Below are 20,588 nucleotides of genomic sequence, written 5' to 3'. Positions count from 1 at the left end.
GGATAGCTACGTCCTTTCATCTTTGAGCATATTCTTTAAAGAACTCAATCGCTTTTTTTTTTTTTCATGTTCTAGAAAGAGAAGCGATCTAGAATCAAATCTATGATGTATTGATACTGACTGATGAAGTCATGGGCTAGCTCTCTCCAAGAGTGAATAGGGATTGATCAAGTTGGACATACCATATTGCCACAAAACCAATAAGGTTGTCTTGAAATACATGCATCAACAGCTTCTCATTACTAGCATAGATAATCATTTTTTGATAGTATATGGTAATATCAGTTATTGGATATTTTGTACCATCATATTTCTCGAACTTCGAAACTTTAAATTTTGGAGGAATAACAACGTCTGGACTAAATAAAGCCCAGTAGCATCCATGGTACCATTAAAACCAATTCCCTTCACTGCTCGCAATCTTTTCTTGAGCATGTTCATCTTTTAGTCAACTATTGAATCCTCTAACAACTTGACCACTTTTATTTTTAACTTTTTTTTTTCTTGGAATCATACAAATTGGGAATTTGGACTGGCTCTACTACTTTTTAAGTAAAGACAACGTTCACAAAACTTTAATAATGCCTTTGATTTGATGCATATGGCATCCCTAGATAAATACACCCTATAAGAAGTGTAAACTGCTACAATGAGATGCCTTATGTGGATTAAGCTTGATATAGGCCATAGCTAAGAGAATAAAATAGATCAATAACATTATGGAATGATGGTTTTACGGGTTATCTTTTTCTTCAACAATCTTCCCTTGTTCAATTTTTTTAGGGCTTCCAAAATCTTACTTAACTCCTTTTCGAGTTTTTCTTAGGCCTTTTCCATTTTCTCAAGATGATTGACATTGTCTTATTCCATTTGTTTGGTTTGAATTCTTGTATTGTATTGATGGTGAATAGGTTGAACTGAATTTTTGGACGGTGGAGTTATCTTTGAACCATGTATATCATAATTGGCATGCTCATGTTACTAAGTGTGTACGCGAAGAAGCTTAACCTAACTTTTTTAATAATCTTATATGCATAAATGAATGAATGCATTGAACATTTGACATAACCAATTATGATTCATAAACACATGAATGTGTACATAACAATGTATAAGTGCATGTATTGATGTTTGCCACATTATAATGCGTGGATGAATACATATGTTAGTGACGCTGGATTAGAATACAATATACAACATATAACAACTTAATAATAAATAAGGATCAAATAAAATAAAACTAAAAAAGTTTAGTTACATGTCTTAACTACCGTTACATTTTAATGATAGGTAGATAAGGCTTTAACCTAAAGTTGGATTCTTATGTTTTGCTACATGTGGTTTGGTTAAATCTAAAGGTTCCCAAATTGTTCTCACATTATTATCCATCATAGACTAGTAAGACACTTCAATCTTTACACATCATAGGCTATAAATAGAAATGATTCAATTTAAGTATGAGTATTTCACTGGCCATTAAGAAGATTATCATCTCACAAAACATAAATACTTTACTCCCTTCTAAAGAGGATAAAGCTCGAGTATATAGCTCATGTGATGCATATGTAAGTGATAGTGTGTGTGAAAGAATACATATATTTTTATTCGTAATTTTTACAAGCCAAGTCAATGAATAAAAATAAAAAAAATGCAAACAAAAATGATCAGTAATTTAAGACCAAGCAAACAAAAAATTAGGAAAATTTAAAATTCATTAATGGCCTTACTCTTAGAGTCCCCATTGGAGTCGCCAATCTATCAAAACATATAACTCTGTAGAGATATAGCTAGACATAAACTAAGAAGTCGCCATAAATCTTTTATTAAGGTGTGATTTGCTACCTAATGAATTTATCCTTTTAAGGGGCTCTTAAACTTGACTAAAGGTCCCTAAAGAATAAGTTCTAACCTTCTAAACAGAATTAAGTTCAAGAATACAATTACATATAAGAAAAGTTATAACACTCTTATAATGTTATCATAAAAAATGATACCATTTTATTTTAAATTATCCTAAAGGTTTATAGTTCTAATGGTCTTAAATTTAATATTTAAATATTAAAAATAACTTTTAAGACTCTCCATCAATCTAAAAAAATTCTTAAAAATACTTTCACCTTGATAGAATTCAAGAATCTCATTTATTTTTTTAAAGAGACTCCATCATTAGAAAACTTAATCACCTTTTTTATTAAATTTACTTTATTGAAAATATATCTAATTATTCTACCATTTGGGTAAAAATTAAAAATATTTTCTCATTTAAAAATATCTTAGATAATCATTCATTTGCTATTACTAAGAATTTTATCCTCGAAATTTAATTTTTATTTTTACAAGTTTTATTTCTAAAATTTTCATTATTTGGCCTAATTTAGAAATCTCTTTTTTAGAATTTAATCTCTATTTATTCGTCATTTATTTCTTAAAAAGAAAATAATATAACAATTTTTTTTGAAGTTTTATTCAAATTCTTTCACCATTTGAGTTTGATTTAAGAAAAATCTTTTCACTTAAAAATCTCATAGTAATTCAACAATTTGTGATTTTTATTTAAATTTCATCCTTGAACAATTTTTATATATTTTCGAACAAAATTTTATGGTTTTTATTTTTATTTGAAAATTATATAATTACTTTTATTAAAATTTCATCTAAATTAATTTACCGTTTAAGTTCAATTTAAAAAAGTTTCTCACCTAAAATTTTTTTAAAAAATTAACTTTTTAAAATTTATTAAAGTCTCATCATTAGAATAATTCTTAATTGGAATTATTTTGTTCAAATTATTACTTTTTAATTATTAACCATTGCTTCCAAATGATATAATATATCCTTAATCTTAGCAAAACAAAGTGAAAATAGATAAATAAATCAAGATAGAAAAGACAAGAAAATGCAATACCAGAATTAGGGTCGAAGTCAACAATCAATTTGGGCTAACTTTTTTGGGCTTGATTTAATCACAAGCTGAATCAGGCCTTTACTGTTTACGAATGGCTGGCCCTATCTGCTACTTGGACTGGGTATGAAATGGGCTGTAATTAGGTCCAAAATAAGACTGTTTCTGTATGTGAAACTCTCATTCAAAGTCCCTTTTATTTCCACGCATCTCTTCTTTCTCAATTTCTCTCAGTCCTTTTCGCATTTTTCTTCCTTCTTAGGCTCCCAGTCAACGACCTCTTTTGTCCAAAATTCAGTGGCTTTTCATCACCGTCGCCTCCGTTCTTCACTTCAAAGCACTTTTCTTCCTCTATTTTTACAGAATCAGCAACACCAGCCCTCTTACAAGGCTAGCCACCTAATCAGATCGCCATCGAACAGTTCAGGGCATGAGCACCTCTGCCTTCCACCTCTGTTTAAGGTTAGAATGAAGCCACTGGAAATCGTTGTTAGCCCCCTTCTTCCTTGCCAATCAAAGCCTCGAAAGCTCTCTAATCTATATGGATCACAGCCACCGTAAGTCGCCTTTGGCGCCACCAACCACCAATTTTGCTTTTCTTCTTTCCTTTTATGAAATTCTCAAGCTAAACTCAAAAACCTTGAAATTTAAAAACCTATAAAATTTGAAAATCCCAAAAGCACTACTGTCAAACCTTCCTTCTTAATATTTCTAATTCTGTGTTGGTCTGTTTTTGATTATGTATTGTTGCTGATTGAAAAGTTGAGCTTGAAAGTTGAGTTGTATATTTGCTGCTTGTATTCTCTGTTATTGTGACAAACCTTGGGTTAATTATAGACTTGATTATAGGGTTCAGTTTTGATTTTTGGGCTTGTACTGGTGTAATATAGAAGTGAAAATGAACATAGTGGTATTGGGAAAGAGGAAATATGAAATGATGGTCTTTGTATTGCTCCTTTGTTAATAGGCTGGTAATGGCGTGATGGTCAGGCTTAATCTTGGTTGTAAATGGTTGAAGGCTAGGATGTTGGCCCCCTTTTTTTTTTTTTTTGGGTGATTGCATGTCTTTTTATAGAATAATTCCCTTACTTGAATAGAGTTTCACTTGTAATTAAAATCTTCAAATCATGTTTATCTTTTCACCAGATTGAAACTGAATAAAAATTCTTTCCATTAAAATTGAATTATCAACTGACTCATCATCGGTCAATCTTCTAATCAATTATGATTTCCTTTTTTGTACTGAAAAGATAAGTAAACAATAAATAAAATAAAGTAAATTTTAAATCTTAGATAAAATGTGGTGTCTATAACGTTCATTGTGTCTTGAAGTTATTCAATTTAACCTCTCTTGCATATTATCATATTATAATTGGTGAGGACAAAATAAACATTTAGAAAAGTGAATTACTGCACGCTTTGAAGCCATTTTCGTTCGGATTGAAGGTTCCATTGCATTACAAGAGGGTTACTAGAAGACTAGAAGAATATCACATCAAGTTTGTATTGTTTGGTGTTCTTAGCTTTTGTGATTTTTTCTAACAATTTTAAGACTTATTTTGCAACATGGACAAATTCAATTCCATAAACGAGATGGCAACCAATTTTCAAATATTGAAGAGGTTCGATGAAGGCAATTTCTTAAGGTGGCAACAAAATATTTTCCCCATTCTAAGACCGTAAGAGAAAGAAGATGAAACTTACGCTAAAACTGCAAAGGGTAAAAGTGGGAGAATGATGACCACACATGCATGGGCTGTATTTTATATAGTATGTTTGATTTCTTGTTTGATACGAACATTTCATATTCATCGGCAAAGGAGGTTTGGGACAACAGAATTTGTGAAATCTTAGATTCAATAGAATTTAAATTTTCCAAGTTTGAAGGGATTCAATCCCTATAAAAGGCACTCCCAATCTGTGAACAGGGAAGGAATTGAGCAACAAGAAGAACAATCAATCGACCGAAAAGACCCATTCAGTAGCTTCATTAATTTTCAATCCTAACAAGCAAGAAGGAAGCAATCCTGCAAACAAAACTAGTTTCTTGCAATACCCAAAGCTCAACATACAAAACTAGAGCCAATCAGCAAATAATCAAACGTTGAGCAATACAATACGTCCAGCAATCGTGCATACACAGCTTGCAATCAAGCATCAATCAATCAAGCAGAAGCATTCACCGAAAAGCAATCGAAGTAGCAAATACAAAAGCAAGCTCAATAGCCAGTAATTGAAATCAAACTCCAATAGAAAGTCTTTAATCAACAGATCTGAAATCACCTAAACCCAAAAGCAATAAAAAATTAGCAATAGCTAAGATAGCGAAGTTAGGGAAGTTTCAGTGAAGAAGATAGGGAAAAATCAAAGGAAGCCTACCGAATTTTTTCTTTGCTAGGTTGGACAATCTTAGAGGAGTAAAGCATGCAACTGTTGAAAGTTTGACTCCATTATTAACTGTTATGTTTGTGAAGAAATGAATGAAGATCTTCAAATGGTAGCATTTTGAACTCAGCAAAAAGGGATCCATGTGCCATTAAGCTTGACCCGACCTATTCCTTTTACGTTTGATTTTTTTTTTTTCTCTTTCTTTTACTTATTATTATTAGTTATTATTCTCCTTAATTTTAATTTAATGCTTGTTAGTTTAGATTTTTTTAATAGTATTTGTGTATGATTTATTTTTGCATGAATAATTATATTATTGTATGAATTTAATTTAATTGCATATTTTCGCATGAATAATTATAATATATATTTTTGCATGAATAATAATAAAACATTTATTTGCATGATAACCTAATATATTTTTGCTTGAATGCATGATTGTTATAATATTTCATGATTATTAACATATTTATTTACTTGTTTATTTGCATGTTTATTTATAAATTATTTGCATAATAGTATATTAATTGCATGTTTGCATGAATATTTATATATTTACTTGTAGGATTATTTTAGATTTGCATGATTATCTAATATATTTATGTGTGTGATTGTATGTTATTAATATATTTATTTGTATGATTATTAATATATTAATTGTGTGATTTATAATGAATTTGCATGATATTTTATTTGATTACATGGTAATTAATATATGTGCATGATTATTGATATTATTGCATGATAATTAATTTGCATGATGTAATTTTATATTTATTGCATGATTGCTTGATATTTTGATAGAAAATTTTGTATCACCATGTTATAATTTTGATTTGCATGATAAAAATCATCTTTGACAAGACTTAGGGAAGATAACACCTAATTAATGTGGTACCAATTTTGAGCATAAAGGGGTGCTAATACCTTCCCGGCACGTAATTGACTCTTGAACTTTACTTATGTTGATGTAGACCAGAACCTATTCTTTTTAAGAACCTTCAACTTGGGTTTAAGATAATCTTAAAAAGGATAGATTCACATAGATAGCCAATTGCACCTAGCTAAAAACAATTGGTAATGACTCCATGATTTTCGTGTCTAATGGGTAGGTTCTCTCAACCTAAATGTTATGACAGTTTGACGATACTATTGAGGACATTAGAGAGTCAAGTCATTAATTAGTTATGTGTTATCTTAAGCCTTACTTCGATAGCTTTTATTATGTAGTTATTTATATAGACTAACCTATTTGTTTGATTTCTTATTTGTTTGTTTTGCAGATATTATTTTTATTCACACATATCTATTTGATTACTCAGCATGTCTCTTTACATACACCACACTTACATTCATGCATAAGCTTTATATTCGAGCTTTATCTTTTATTAAAAAGGAGCAAGTACCTATATACTCATGAGGTGATAACTTTTGTTTGAGCTAGCGAAAACTTCCACTCAAATTGAATCCTTTTTATTTAAGCCTATAATGGTGAGCAAGGATTGAAGTGCCTTACTAGTCTATAGTGGACGATGATGAAGGAGACAATTTAGGAGACTTTAGATTGTCAAGGCTTTGAACCCAGCATGAACATGAACCTTAAGGATCCAAACCTAGGTTAAAGCCTTATCCTCTTTTTTATTAGAAAAAACTTAAATAGGACACATGATGGGACAATTACTATTTTTGTAAATTTATTATTCCTTGTATATATTTTTGCATACTAACCTTTTATTTTGCTCGTTGTATAAGTTATGTTATTCTTTGAATTTGTTAACTAACCTTTTTCTTTACTTTATTTTGCATGCATGCATTATTAGATTTACATAAAGAGTGATTGCTATAAAAAATTCTTAACAAAAGGAATCTTAATTTCATCCATGGAAGCCTATCAAAGTTCCCCATATACCTAAGAATGAAGTTCGAGGAAGCTCAGCTTAAAGGAGGCGATTGTTTACTAACCAATTATGTAACTACTATGATTGTCAAAATCCATCTTAATCTCAAACCAAATGATCTTAATGATTTGGTTAGTATTTGGAACCAATGGAGTGTCACTACCACGAAGACTTTCCAAAAGAAGTTTGGGGATCTTATGTTACTTCTTTTAGTTTCTGTTGATGATCATCTTATTAGAGCCATGGTTCAGCTTTGGGACCCTTCATATCACTGCTTTGTGTTCAATAAGGTTGTCATGGTGTCAACTATTGAAGAATATTCAACTTTTCTTTGTTTGGATCTCCCTAATCTTGATAAGGTATATTGAAAAAATAAAAAGATTGGTTACTAAAAAAAGCTTGCTCAAATGATGGCCGTCGATGTCTAAACTACTGATAATTGGATAAAAGAAAAAGGTGAAAGTGTTGGTTTTTCTTGGTCTATTGTTTGTGACTTTATATATAAATATTTTGGCACTGAAAGAAGAATGGATTTGATGGCATTGGCTTTATATGGGATGATGGTATTTCCAAAAGTAATGGGTTATATTGATATTTCATTGGTGGATTTCTTTGATCAATTGGTTACCAAATCAACCATATTCCTACAATTTTGGCTGAAACTATTAGATCTTTAAATTATTATCGTCGAAATGGAGAGGGCCGCTTTATTAAATATGTTCAATTGTTAACCATTTGGATGAAAAGTCATATCGAAAATAATGGTGGTAAATTTCACAAGCCATATTTCACTACAAGCACTTCTATCAAGGAATTTTGTGATAATGAATGGCCCATACAAAAATTCAAAGAAACATAGATCTTATTTCTATGCAAGCTCACTAGCCAAGATGTGATATGAAAAGGTATTTGGATATCTTATAGATCAATGTTGTATGGTTGTGAAGATAAACTTTGGGTTCCTCTTAGGCCTTTGTGGTGTAATGAGTTATTCTCCGATCACGGTGTAAAGACAATATGATTATGAACAATTTATCCCAGCTACTTTCAGACTTAGTAAAACAGAGTTTTCATATGTTGAAATTGATGCCTCCATAAAGAGCCAAAGTCCTGCAAGCTTAAAATTTGCCTCAAAAGGAAGACATGAGGAGATGCATACATAAGGTTACCCCTAAATATTCTGTGTGGCACATTAGGCGAGGAAAAACATTAAAATCCCTAAAAACAACTCCAAATGGCCCAATAAAATTACCCCTTCTTGATCCCCTATTGGTAGTGAAAATTGCAAAAAGAAAACTCCAAGTTAAAAAAGATGAATTGAAGCTTGAAAACAAAAGGCTAAAAAATGAGTTAGAGGGAAGAATGGACTAAAAGATTCAAGCACTCAGACAAGAAAGGGATGAATGAAATAAATTTTTTTTTATATCAATATCTCATAATTATCCACTAATCATGAGTTAGCCCGACTTTTGAAAGAAAATGGACAATTGCAAGCAAAGATGCAAAAAAAAAAAAAAAAAAGATGAAGCACACATTGAAACACAAAAGCAAATCCAAATGCTTAATATGATAATATCAAAATCGAAACACAAATGGGTTTTGCAAATGAGGAATGTAAACAAGCCAAGGAAGCATATGTGAGAAAACATAGCCAATTGTAGTGCCTGCTTGATCAAATCACTATAGCTACCTACTAAGCCAAAGACAAGATAAAAAAGGTTGAAGAATGGAAGACAAAGGTACTACCAGTAAAAACACATAGGTGAGAGCTACTAGCTGTCCTTAATGAAGTGCAAGGCGAATATCAACAAATTAAGGATTTCTTTTTATAATAAATTTTAGACCTTTCATAGATGTAATATTCGATTTAGTTAGAAATAACTTTTAATTCAAAAAGATTTTTTTTGTTAACAATTGTTATATGGTAAATCCTTCTTATTGCATTCATACATAAATATCTTTCTAAAGTGCATGATAATAAGTCATCCTAATTTTTTTAAAATTTGTGGTAAATCAAGGTTCAAGGATGCCTCAATCTTCAAACAATCTAAGGCATTACAACACTAGATATCAAGCAAGGTTCATAGAAGAAAAAAATACTCTTCACCTTTAAAAGCTAAAAAAGTCATAAGAAAAATTGAAAAGGGCAGTGGAAAACTATTACTGAATTGTTGAAAAATATGAGCAAAGGGAAGAAAATGTAAGAGGTGGTGATACACAATGAGATTGATCAATTATGTCCCTTTCGTTTTAGCCCATGTTCAGCATAGGCATCTCAAGAGGCCCAACACCAAATTGCATTCATGGCAAACTAACCCTATGTACAAACTAACATGCCAACAACTGTTGAACTTGCTCCCCTTACCCCTACTCTTGACATCAAAATACTTGATCCTACATAAGTTCCAAATCTTTATGATCTTAAAGGGTAAGAAAAGCTGAAAATTGGTCTTATTGAAATTAAAAAAAAAAAACTGTAAAACCTAAAAGATGAACATTATTGAAGAAAAGCTTAGAGCTATCAAAGGGATAGATATTTATGGGTCAGTGGATGCTATCGAACTCTACCTAGTCCCTGATATGGTGATTCTACCAAAGTTTAAAGTGCCCAAGTTCAAAAAGTATGATGGGAACAAATGCCTTATTACATATGTCAAGATTATTGTTGCAAAATGGCTGCATATGCTCACAATGAGAAGTTGTTCCTCCATGTCTTTCAAGATAGTCTCATTGGGTCAACAACTAAGTGGTATGTGCAACTGGATAGATCTTGTATTTATGAATTAAGAGAACTTGCAAAGACTTTTATTGCACAATATAAGTATATTATAGACATGGCATCAGATCATATGTCTCTCCAAAACATAGAGAAAAAGGCGAGTGAGATATTCAAAGAATATTCTCAAAGATAGAAAGATATGGTTGCCCAAGTTCAACCTCAATTGACTAAAAAAAAACCACAGTTCTATTCGTTAATAACCTCAAGGCTATCTACTATGAGAAAATGATTGACAATGCACCAATAATTTTGTTGATATGGTAATCTCTGAGTAAATCATTGAAAATGCTATCAAGAATAGGAAGCTAGAAAGGGGCGAATTGTCTAGTGCAAAGAAATAAGTTACACCCAAAAAAAAGGTTGATGCTCAGGTTGTATTTCATGAAGGGCCACAATTCAAAAGATACCATCGATATCCTTTATACCCTATACACCAAGATCCTTACCATTCCACTCACAACATTTCATTAAACACCTATCCTTGCCACCTCGCACAACCTACTTATCAACCTAGTTTTCAACTTATAACTCTTAGGTGTGGCCTTACCCCTTTTTGTATTACCCAGCCACATGTACAAGCTAGTTATTCAAGGGTGCCTCAAGCTACCCAAGAAAATATCTAGATTGATCCCATCCTTATGACCTATACTGAACTATTCCCTTAGTTAGTGGAATGTCACCTTATAGTATCTCTCTATTTTGCACCATTGAAGCTTCTTACCCCAAATGGTATGATGCTACTGCCTGATGTGATTATCATGTTGGAAATATAGGTCACTTAATTGAAAATTACCCTACTTTGAAATACAAGGTGTAACATCTCATCAACCAAGGTGTGTTAAAATTTAATACTTCTAAGGGACCAAACATCAATGTAAATCCTTTACCAACTCATGTTGGAACCACTAATGCTATAAATAATGATAAAACTTGCCACATTAAAGGAAATGTCAATGATGTTAAAACTCTATTGGAACAAGTTTTTAAAGCTCTGGTTAAGGCAACATGAGGCAACATGATTTGTCTAGTACCCTTAAGTCATAAAGACTATTGTGACAAGATAGATTTGAACTGATTTTGCAAATATCATAAAGGAGCTTTGAGGCATTTTATCCAGTATTATGATGTTTTTCACCAAAAGCCATAAAAGATGATGGATGCCTTTCAAATTGAGTTTTATGAGAAAGTTGAGAAATATATGATGAATGTAATAGACAAAGAAAGACCTTATAAGGCTTGGGTCAAACCTCTTACAATTTACTGCAAGCCAATTTAGAATTAAGATAAACCTACTCCAAAATCGATTTTAACAATCAAAGTCTCAAATCTTTTTTCATATCAAAGTAACAAAGCAATGCCATGGAAATATAATTGTAAGGTGGTAACTCAAATATTGGATGATAATCAAATTGTAACTAACTTTGCAAATATAATTAGAGTATGAGGCATGACTAGAAGTGGATGGTATTATTCACCTGAAATGGTGGATAAGACTAGAAAAAAAAAAGCCTAAAAGGATGAAAAAAGTGACTAAAATAAGCCTATTAGAATTTTTGATAGAGGATGCTAAAAATTAGTCAATGAGAAAAAGGCATGCGAATTCTTGAAATTAATCAAATATAATAAATATAGCATGGTAAAACAATTGAACAAGATACTTGCAAGGATTTTACTTCTTTCATTGCTTCTTTCCTCAAAATCCCATATAAATGCTTTGCTAAAAGTGCTAAACCAAGCTTATATCTTTCACAATATATTTGTGGAAGAAGTTGGCAACATTGTTGGAAATTTGGTGGTTTCAAATTACATAGCCTTGAATGATGATAAAATACCCTCTGAAGGGCAAGGAAGCATAAGGGCCTTTTATATCACTACAAATTGCATGAGTCATACCATTTCCAAGATCTTGATTGATAATGACTTTTTGATAAATGTCATGCCTATTAGTACTTTGGCTAAGCTCACAATTGACACATCCTATATGAAAGCTAACCACATGATAGTAAGAGCTTTTGATGATTCATGAAAAAAAGTGATGGGAGAAATTAAAATACCATTGTTAATTTATCCTTGTACTTTTAATATCAAATTCCAAGTGATGGACATCTTTTCAGCCTATAGCTGCCTATTGAAAAGATCATGGATTCACATGCCAAGTGCTCTTCCTTTCTCTCTATACTAAAAAGGTCAAATTCATTGTTGATGGATATTTGGTTTATATTTTTTGGGAAGAAGATTTGCTTGTAACACAATCCATATCCACTCTATATATAGAAACAGTGGATGCGACATTGGAGTGCTCATTTAGATCCTTTGAAATAATCAATACAACATATGTGAGGGAAAGATCTAAACTTTATGCCCTTTAACTGTCTACAAGCACTAGCATAATAATCAAATAAGTGATTGAAAAAGGTTGGCATCTTAGGAAAAGATTGAAGAAGAATCTACAAAGGATAAAATAAATGATTGATACTAGATAATAAGGATAAAAGCAATCTAGGACACAGGCCAATAAGGACAGACAAGATGAAAATAAAAAATGGTAAAAAAAAGAAAAGAATGGTTGATCTCAAGGGATGTGAACCTAAAGATGAAAAGTTAGTCATTCTCTAACTTTATGATACCTTTCATTCTGAAGGATGCATGTATCTTGAGTTCTCTCAAGCTATCGATAGGGATGTGGCATGAAATCTGGGAAAGATCTTTTTTGAGTTCTTTATTATGATGGTGGATGATGAAGTTGTTAAAGATCAAGAAAAAAAGCCATTTGTGCATCTTACCTTGCCAAGCAATGATGCAAAAAATTGAAAGATAATAAAACTACCTACTATCCTTGAACCTCTAAAAAAGTAATGTAATGAGTCAAACCCTAACTGCTTAAGCTCAAGCATTGGGGGTCTCTTTTATGCATGGGCTAATTTACTCATTATTGTTTCAATAAAATGATTTGCATAATGCATTATCATTTCATTTCTTCTTTCAATTCTTTCATCCTTTTACATAAACACTTGCCCACATCTTTTTATTATACCTATTTTTTATGTTTTCAAATAATAAATGTGAGGATAATCATGACAGTGATTCAAGATTTGACTTTGAAAATTTTATTCATACTAATGAACTTGATAATGAAAAAGCTTTAGATGACTATGGTTTGCCTCCTAAATTAATGAGATTAATGGAGCAAAAGAAGAAACCAATTGAACCACATTAAGAAGCTCTAGGAATGATTAATTTTGAGGAAGAAAAAATAAAAAAAGTTAAAATCAGCATAACTCTGTCATTAAACTATAAGAAGAGGCTAGTAGATCTACTTTATGAGTATATGGATGTACTTGCATGGTCCTATGAAGATATGCTATGGCTTAGCATTGATATAGTAAAACACAAGTTGCCCTTGAAGTCTGAATGTAAGCTAGTGCAACAAGAGTTAAGATACATAGAGCCTGAAATATTGCTAAAAATCAAAAAAGAGGTTAAAAGCAATATGATATTGGTTTTCTTGAGGTAGCCAAATATCATGAATGGTGGCTAACATAGTCCCAATTTTCAAAAAAGATGGCAAGGTCAAAATGCATATAAAGTATTAAGATCTAACTAGAGCAAGCCTCAAAGATAATTTTTCCCTGCTTCATATTTATACATTTGTTAATAACATTGCTAAGTACTCTATGTTCTCATTCATGGATGGTTTTTCAGGCTATACCCAAATTAAAATGGCCTTTGAGGATATGGAGAAGCCATATTCATAACAATGTGAGAAACGTTTTGCTACAAAGTAATGTCCTTTGGATTGAAGAATGTTAAGCCATATATCAAAGTGCAATGGTAACTCTATTCTATGGCATGATGCATAAAGAGATTAAAATATATGTCGATGATATGATTGCCAAATCTTGTGAAGAAAAGGATCATGTTACTAATATTAGAAAACTGTTTAAAAGATTAAAAAAGTTCCAACTCAAGCTCAATCTAGCCAAATGCATATTTAGGGGTTAAATCTAAGAAATTGTTAGGATTCATAGTTAGTGAAAGAGAGATAAATGTGGATCTAGGTGAAGTACAAGCTATTTAGAATTTTTTCCCTATTTGAATGCAAAATAAAGTGAGAGGCTTTCTTGGGAGATTAAACTACATTGCTCATTTTATCTTTCAACTTACTTTGAAATATGAGCCCCTTTTCAAATTGCTCCACCAAAACAATTCAAGTGAATGGAATGATGACTATCAAATGACTTTTAAAAAAGTCAAAAAATACTTATCAAGCCTACCAGTATTGGTACCATCAGTCTTTAGGAAACTCTTGATATTGTATCTAATAGTGAATGAAAATTTGATGGGAAGTGTATTAGGGCAACATGATGAATCATGCAAGAAAGAACAATCTATCTACTATTTAAATAAAAAATTCATTGATTATGAGTAAGATACTCACCTTTGGAGAAAATGTGTTACGTATTGGCTTGGATAACTTGAAGACTCAAGCAATATATGTTATACTATACAACATGGCTTACTATAAAATTAGATCCTCTCAAGTATATTTTTTAAAAGCCTTCACTAACTAGAAAACTAGGTAGATAGTAAGTTATGCTTTCAGAATATGACATTATTTATGTGACTCAAAAATTGATCAAAAGAAACGCAATAACTGAGTTCTTGGCAAATTGAGCCTCTAATGATTATGAACTAGTAAAGCTTGATTTCTTTGATAAAGACTTGATGACTATTGAGAAAGAGGTATCCACAGAAAAGTCATGGAAGGTGTTCTTTGATGGGGCTTCCAACACTTTTGGACATAAGATTGGAGCAATTTTGATATCTCTAGATGACCATTATTAACCAATCACTGTTAGACTAAATTTCAGCTATACTAATAATGTAACTAAATATAAAGCATGTGTAATAGGCCTATTAGCCACAATTGAAAAGAAAATTAAAGTATTAGAAGTATATAGGGATTTAGCCTTGGTGATTTAATAGTTGTGAGAAGAATGGGAAATAAGAGATGCCAAGCTAGTTTAGTACCAAAAATACATTTCTAAATTGATTAAGCATTTTAAAAATATCCAATTTGAGCACTTACCTAGAGAAGAAAATCAAATTGCTGATGGTCTAGTTACTTAAGCTGCTATGATAAAAGTAAATGAGAATTTTGAAATCCAACCCATCAAGCTATAAGTAAAAAACTTACTAGCACATTGTTCAAGCATTGAGAAAGAAGCTGATGGGCTACCTTGGCATCAGGACATCATACAGCATTTGAAATGTCAATAGTATCCAAAGTATGCAACAGAAAATGATAAAAAAATCATTCAAAGAATGGCAATGGGATTCTTTCTATATGGGAAAGTACTTTTCAAAAAAAATTAAGATTAAGTGCTCTTAAAATGTGTGAATGTCATTAAAGCTAAAAGAATACTTGAAAAAGTACATAGTAGACTTTATGGGGCCTATGCTAAGTGTCATATGACGCCAAATAAATAATGAGGGTAGGGTATTACTAGCTATCGATGGAGAATGATTACATCCATTATGCAAGGAAGTGTCATAAATGTTAAATCTATGTAGATAAGATTAATGCTCCACCAATAAACTTGCATGTTCTGGCATCACCATGGCTATTCTCAATGTTGGTTATCATACGTATAGATGTGATTTGACCTATTACTTTAAAGGCTTCAAATGGGCATAAATTTATTTTTGTGATGATAGATTATTTCACCAAGTGGGTGAAATGAACCTTATATGCTAATGTCACAAAGGCAATATTATACAAGTTCTTGAAGAAAGAGATAATATATCAATATGAGCTTTCAAAATAGATTATCTCTGATAATGCTAAGAATTTAAATAGTAAGATGATAAAGGAAGTGTGTGCTTAATTTAAAATCAAGCATCATAATTATGTACTTTATCGACCAAAGACAAATATGGTAGTAGAGGTTGTTAATAAAAATAGCAAAAGAATCTTAGAAAAGATGACTGATACTTATAAAAATTGGTATGATAAGCTATCTTTTACTTTACATGCTTATAAGATCTTAGTACGAACATCCACTGAAACTACTCCATTTTTACTAGTTTATGGTATAAAAGTAGTGTTGCTAATTGAAGTAGAGATTATTTCCTTAAGAGTTCTAATGAAGGCATAATTAGAAAAAGTAGGATGAATCAGAAATCACTATAAACAACTAAACCTTATTGAGGAGAAAAAAATGATACCATTATGCCATGATCAATTGCATCAGAAGAGGATAATGAGAGCACATGACAAAAAGGCTCACCTTCAATAATTTTGAGAAAGAGAATTGGTTTTGAAAAAGATCCTCTTAAATTAGCTTGACAATCGAGGAAAGTGGATACCAAATTGGGATGGGCCATATATGGTGAAGAAAGCTTTTTTTAGTGGTGCATTAATTGTAACTAAAATGGATAAAGATCAATTACCAAACTCAACCAATTCTGATGTTATGAAAAAATATTTTATTTGAAAAAATAAAAAAAAAAGATGATTCAAAGTGAAAATCTAAAGAAGGCAGTTTGAGTAAAAAAAAAAAAAAGTATCTAAGTTAAAAATTGAAAAAATGGCTTAGATATAAAGATAAAATAGTATTATGAAAGTCTCACCATATGAAGCAAAATTGGTTTGATAAAACTAGACATGATCAAAAACATTGATGGAATATGCTTTGAAAGAAGAATTTTGAATTATTTGCTCAAAACTAAATTTGATCAAAAACATTCATTATTTGAATACGTTATTACCCATTCAATTATTGATCAACCATTGTCTTTTTCTTATTTGGATGCTTTGATACCCATTTAATTATCGATTGATTATTGTCTTTTATTTACCAAATCCATTTCTTTCAATAAATATATTTCTTACCTTTCACGTTGCCTTATTTATCTCTATTTTGATTGAAAAAATATATGATTGCATTGTATTTGTTGTATTATTGCAATAATGATGAGTAAATGAAAAAATGCATAAAAGATCTCCACATTACTTTAGAAAAAGGAAAAAAATAGTAAAGGTAATAAGAAAGCCGAAAGAATATCAATCCCCAGTAATTTAGAATAAAATTCTTAAAGGTCCCATCTTGCCTTTGAATGATAAAATGGATGAGATTACTTGATATGCATGATATCCATAAGGATCGCGCATGATAACCCACTTTTGAATTAGGATGATAAAATGGATGAGATTACTTGATAATGCATGATGTCTATAAGGATCATGCATGATAAGCCATGTTGATAAAAAATCTTGAATTTAGATGAGATTACTTGATAGGGCATGATAACTCATGTTGAAAGCCACAAGGGTTGAAGAGTTAAAGAAAGTAAAAAGATAAATTAAGAGCTTTGAGAACCCTTTAATTTATCAAAATTGAGAAGATAAATGAATTGCATGGCATGCATCGCACTTTTCCATATACATTATATGCATCACACTGAAAGCAATGCATTCATTCTATACATCATGCATGTTTGAAAAAGATAAGATAATTAAAGATTGAATCATGAAATTGAAATGAATCTTGAAAAATCTTTTCATTCATTGTTTGCTTTCATTGCATACATTTGGAAAATAGAAAAAGAAGCTGATGTTGAAATGTTTTGAAAGACACTTTAGAAGGTAATCAATGATGAATTAGATGAGATGCAGAGACTCAACTTAAGGCAAGAGTTTTTAAATTTCAATGCCTTTATCAGGGAGGAGCTTTTTCCTAGGTAAGAATGATATCATTTTATTTTTCAAAAGTTTCAAAGCTTTAGTTGTGGGGAAGGATTTTATTTTTCAAAAGTTTCAAAGCCTTAGTTATGGGGGAACATTTTATTTTCAAAGCCTTAATTGTGTGGGACATTTTATTTTCCAAAAGTTTTAAAACCTCAATTGTGGGAGAAGCATTTTTCAAAAAATTTCAAACCTTTGAAGAGAAGCCTTTACAATTTTCTCTTTCAAATTTTCTTAACCAGAATAAAATGGATGTCTTTTGTCTTTGTACAATTCATGTTTCATAAAAAATACACAAAGAAGGACAACTATAGATACTCTATTTTGTCCAAAAAATTTGTTGAAATTGAAATGGGCCTTGATCGTAAATTAAGTCTTAATAAAATTCTTTAGGCTTAAGGGATAAAAGCCCAAAAATCTTATCTTAGTTTTAATTTTGATTTTAATTTGGTTTTAATTATAATTTTAGTTTTAATTTTAGTCTGATTTCGATTTTAATTTTATTTTTGTTTTTTTTGTTTAAGTTTTGGTAAAAAGTTAAAAAAAAAGTCAAAAATAAAAAGAAAAAAAGGTGAAAAATCTTTTGGGTCTTGATTCAATTGAATGTTAAGATTTATTGATTAATCAATTATGGGAAACTTGGGTTTTAATTCATGCCAAAAATCATACAGAATTTGTGAAATCCTAGATTTAATAGAATTTAAAATTTCCAAGTTTGAAAGGATTCAATCCTTATAAAAGGCACCCCCAATCTATGAATAAGGAAGGAATTGAACAGCAACAAGAATAATCAATCGGTAGAAAAAACTCATTCGATAGCCCCATTAATTTTAGACCCCAACAAGCAAGAAAGAAGCAATCCTGCAAACAAAAACCAGTTTCCTACAATACCCAAAGCTCAACATACAAAAATAGATCCAATCAACAAACAATCAAGCACAGAGCAATACAATACATCCAGCAATCGAGCATACATAGATAGCAATCAAGCATTAATCAATTAAGCAGAAGTAATCACCAAAAAGCAATTGAAGCAACAAATGCATAAGCAAGCACAATAACCAACAATTGAAATCGAAATCCAACAGAAAGTCTTCAATTAACATACCTTGAAATCACCCAAACCTAGAAGCAATAGAAAATCAGCAAAGAGCCACAAAGGTGATGTTAGGGAAGTTTCAGTGAAGAAAATAGGGAAAAAATCAAATTAAACTTACTAGGCTTTTTCTTTGCTAGGTTGGACAATCTTAGAAAAGTAGAACGTGCGGCTAATGAAAGTTTGACTCCATTATTAACTGTTATGTTTGTGAAGAAAAGAATGAAAATACTTAAAATTACAGCATTTTGAACTCAGTAAAAATGGATCCGCGTGCCATTAAGCTTGACCCGACCTGTTCTTTTTAGGTTTGGTTTTTTTTCTTCTCTCTTTTTTTCTTAACTTATTATTATTAGTTATTATTCTCCTTAATTTTAATTTAATGTTTGTTAGTTTAGATTTTTGTAATAGTATTTGTGTATGATTTATTTTTGCATGAATAATTATTTTATTGTATGAATTTAATTTAATTGCATGTTTTCACATGAATAATTATAATATATATATATTGCATGAATAATGATAATACAATTTATTTGCATGATTACCTAATATATTTTTGCATGAATGCATGATTATTATAATATTTCATGATTATTAACATATTTAATTACATGTTTATTTATAAATTATTTGCATAATAATATATTTAATTATATGTTTGCATGAATATTAATATATATACTTGCTTAATTATTTTATATTTGCATGATTATTTAGTACATTTATGTGTGATTCCATGTTATTAATATATTTATTTGTATGATTATTAATATGTTATTTGTGTGATTTATAATTATTTTGCATGATATTTTATTTGATTACGTGGTAATTAATAAATTTGCATTAGTGATATTATTGTATGATAATTAATTTGCATGATATAATTTTATATTTATTGTATGAATACTTGATATTTTGGTAGAATTTTTTGTATCACCATGTTATGATTTTGATTTGCATGATAAAAACCATCTTTGACAAGACTTAGGTAAGATAACATCTAATTAATCTAGTACCAATTTTGGGCATAATGGGTGCTAATATTGTTCCTGTACGTAACCGACTCCTGAACCTTAGTTCTGTTGATGTAGACCAGAATCTATTTTTTTTAGGGACCTTCAGCTTGGGCTTAGGATATCTTAAAAATGATATATTCACATAGGTGGCTAATCATAGCTAACTAAAAATTATTAGTGGTGACTCTATGATTTTTGTGTCTAATGGGTAGGTTCTTCCAACCTAAACATTATGACAACAAATACAAACAAGTTATTAACTTTACAAACATTAAATAACAAGAATAAAGTATAAGCATAATTGTGATTGAATTAATTACCTGGCCATTCATATATTGGTAGCAACATGATACCTAAAACTTTCAAGGATAAAAGTATCTCTTGATCTTCTAAGAAAGGCTTAGATTGCTGGTAGGTGCGAGCTATCTTTTTTTACAACAATATCGTCCTTTACAGGTCTAACAATTGGCTCATCAACATGTTCTTCTAATTCTTGTTATTGCCTCCAGAGGCATATGGACACCCCCGATCCTCCAAAAGGCCAAGCCTAACTATGTTATAACCTTGACCTTTACCAAAGCTGCCCCTTTTATTCATGCCATATTAGTTGTCACATATAACAATATATCGAACAGTCAATTCAACAATTTGATAATTTCACATAGAACACAATAGTTTATGGTATAAGGTTTGAGTTTAAGTTTTGAGGTTTAGAGTTTTTCTTTTGGGATTTGGGGTTTAAGGATTAAGGTTTAAAGG

General features: G+C 30.6%; 1 long non-coding RNA gene across 1 annotated transcript; it reads right to left on the bottom strand.

Annotated features, from left to right (window-relative positions):
• Positions 1-352: 352 nt before the first annotated feature.
• On the bottom strand, positions 353-18,970 carry LOC149512642 (uncharacterized). Its single transcript, XR_016331893.1, has 3 exons — positions 18,932-18,970; positions 18,823-18,839; positions 353-1,429 (listed from the first exon to the last, which is right to left on the bottom strand). It is a non-coding gene; the product is annotated as an uncharacterized LOC149512642 (long non-coding RNA).
• Between the last annotated feature and the right edge of the window lie 1,618 nt (positions 18,971-20,588).

This window comes from Durio zibethinus, chromosome 22, assembly GCF_047325235.1.
Source record: "Durio zibethinus cultivar Kanyao isolate XHJ-2024 chromosome 22, ASM4732523v1, whole genome shotgun sequence".
In the NCBI taxonomy this organism is placed as follows: Eukaryota; Viridiplantae; Streptophyta; class Magnoliopsida; order Malvales; family Malvaceae; genus Durio; species Durio zibethinus.
This window is presented reverse-complemented; position numbering and strand designations above follow the sequence as displayed.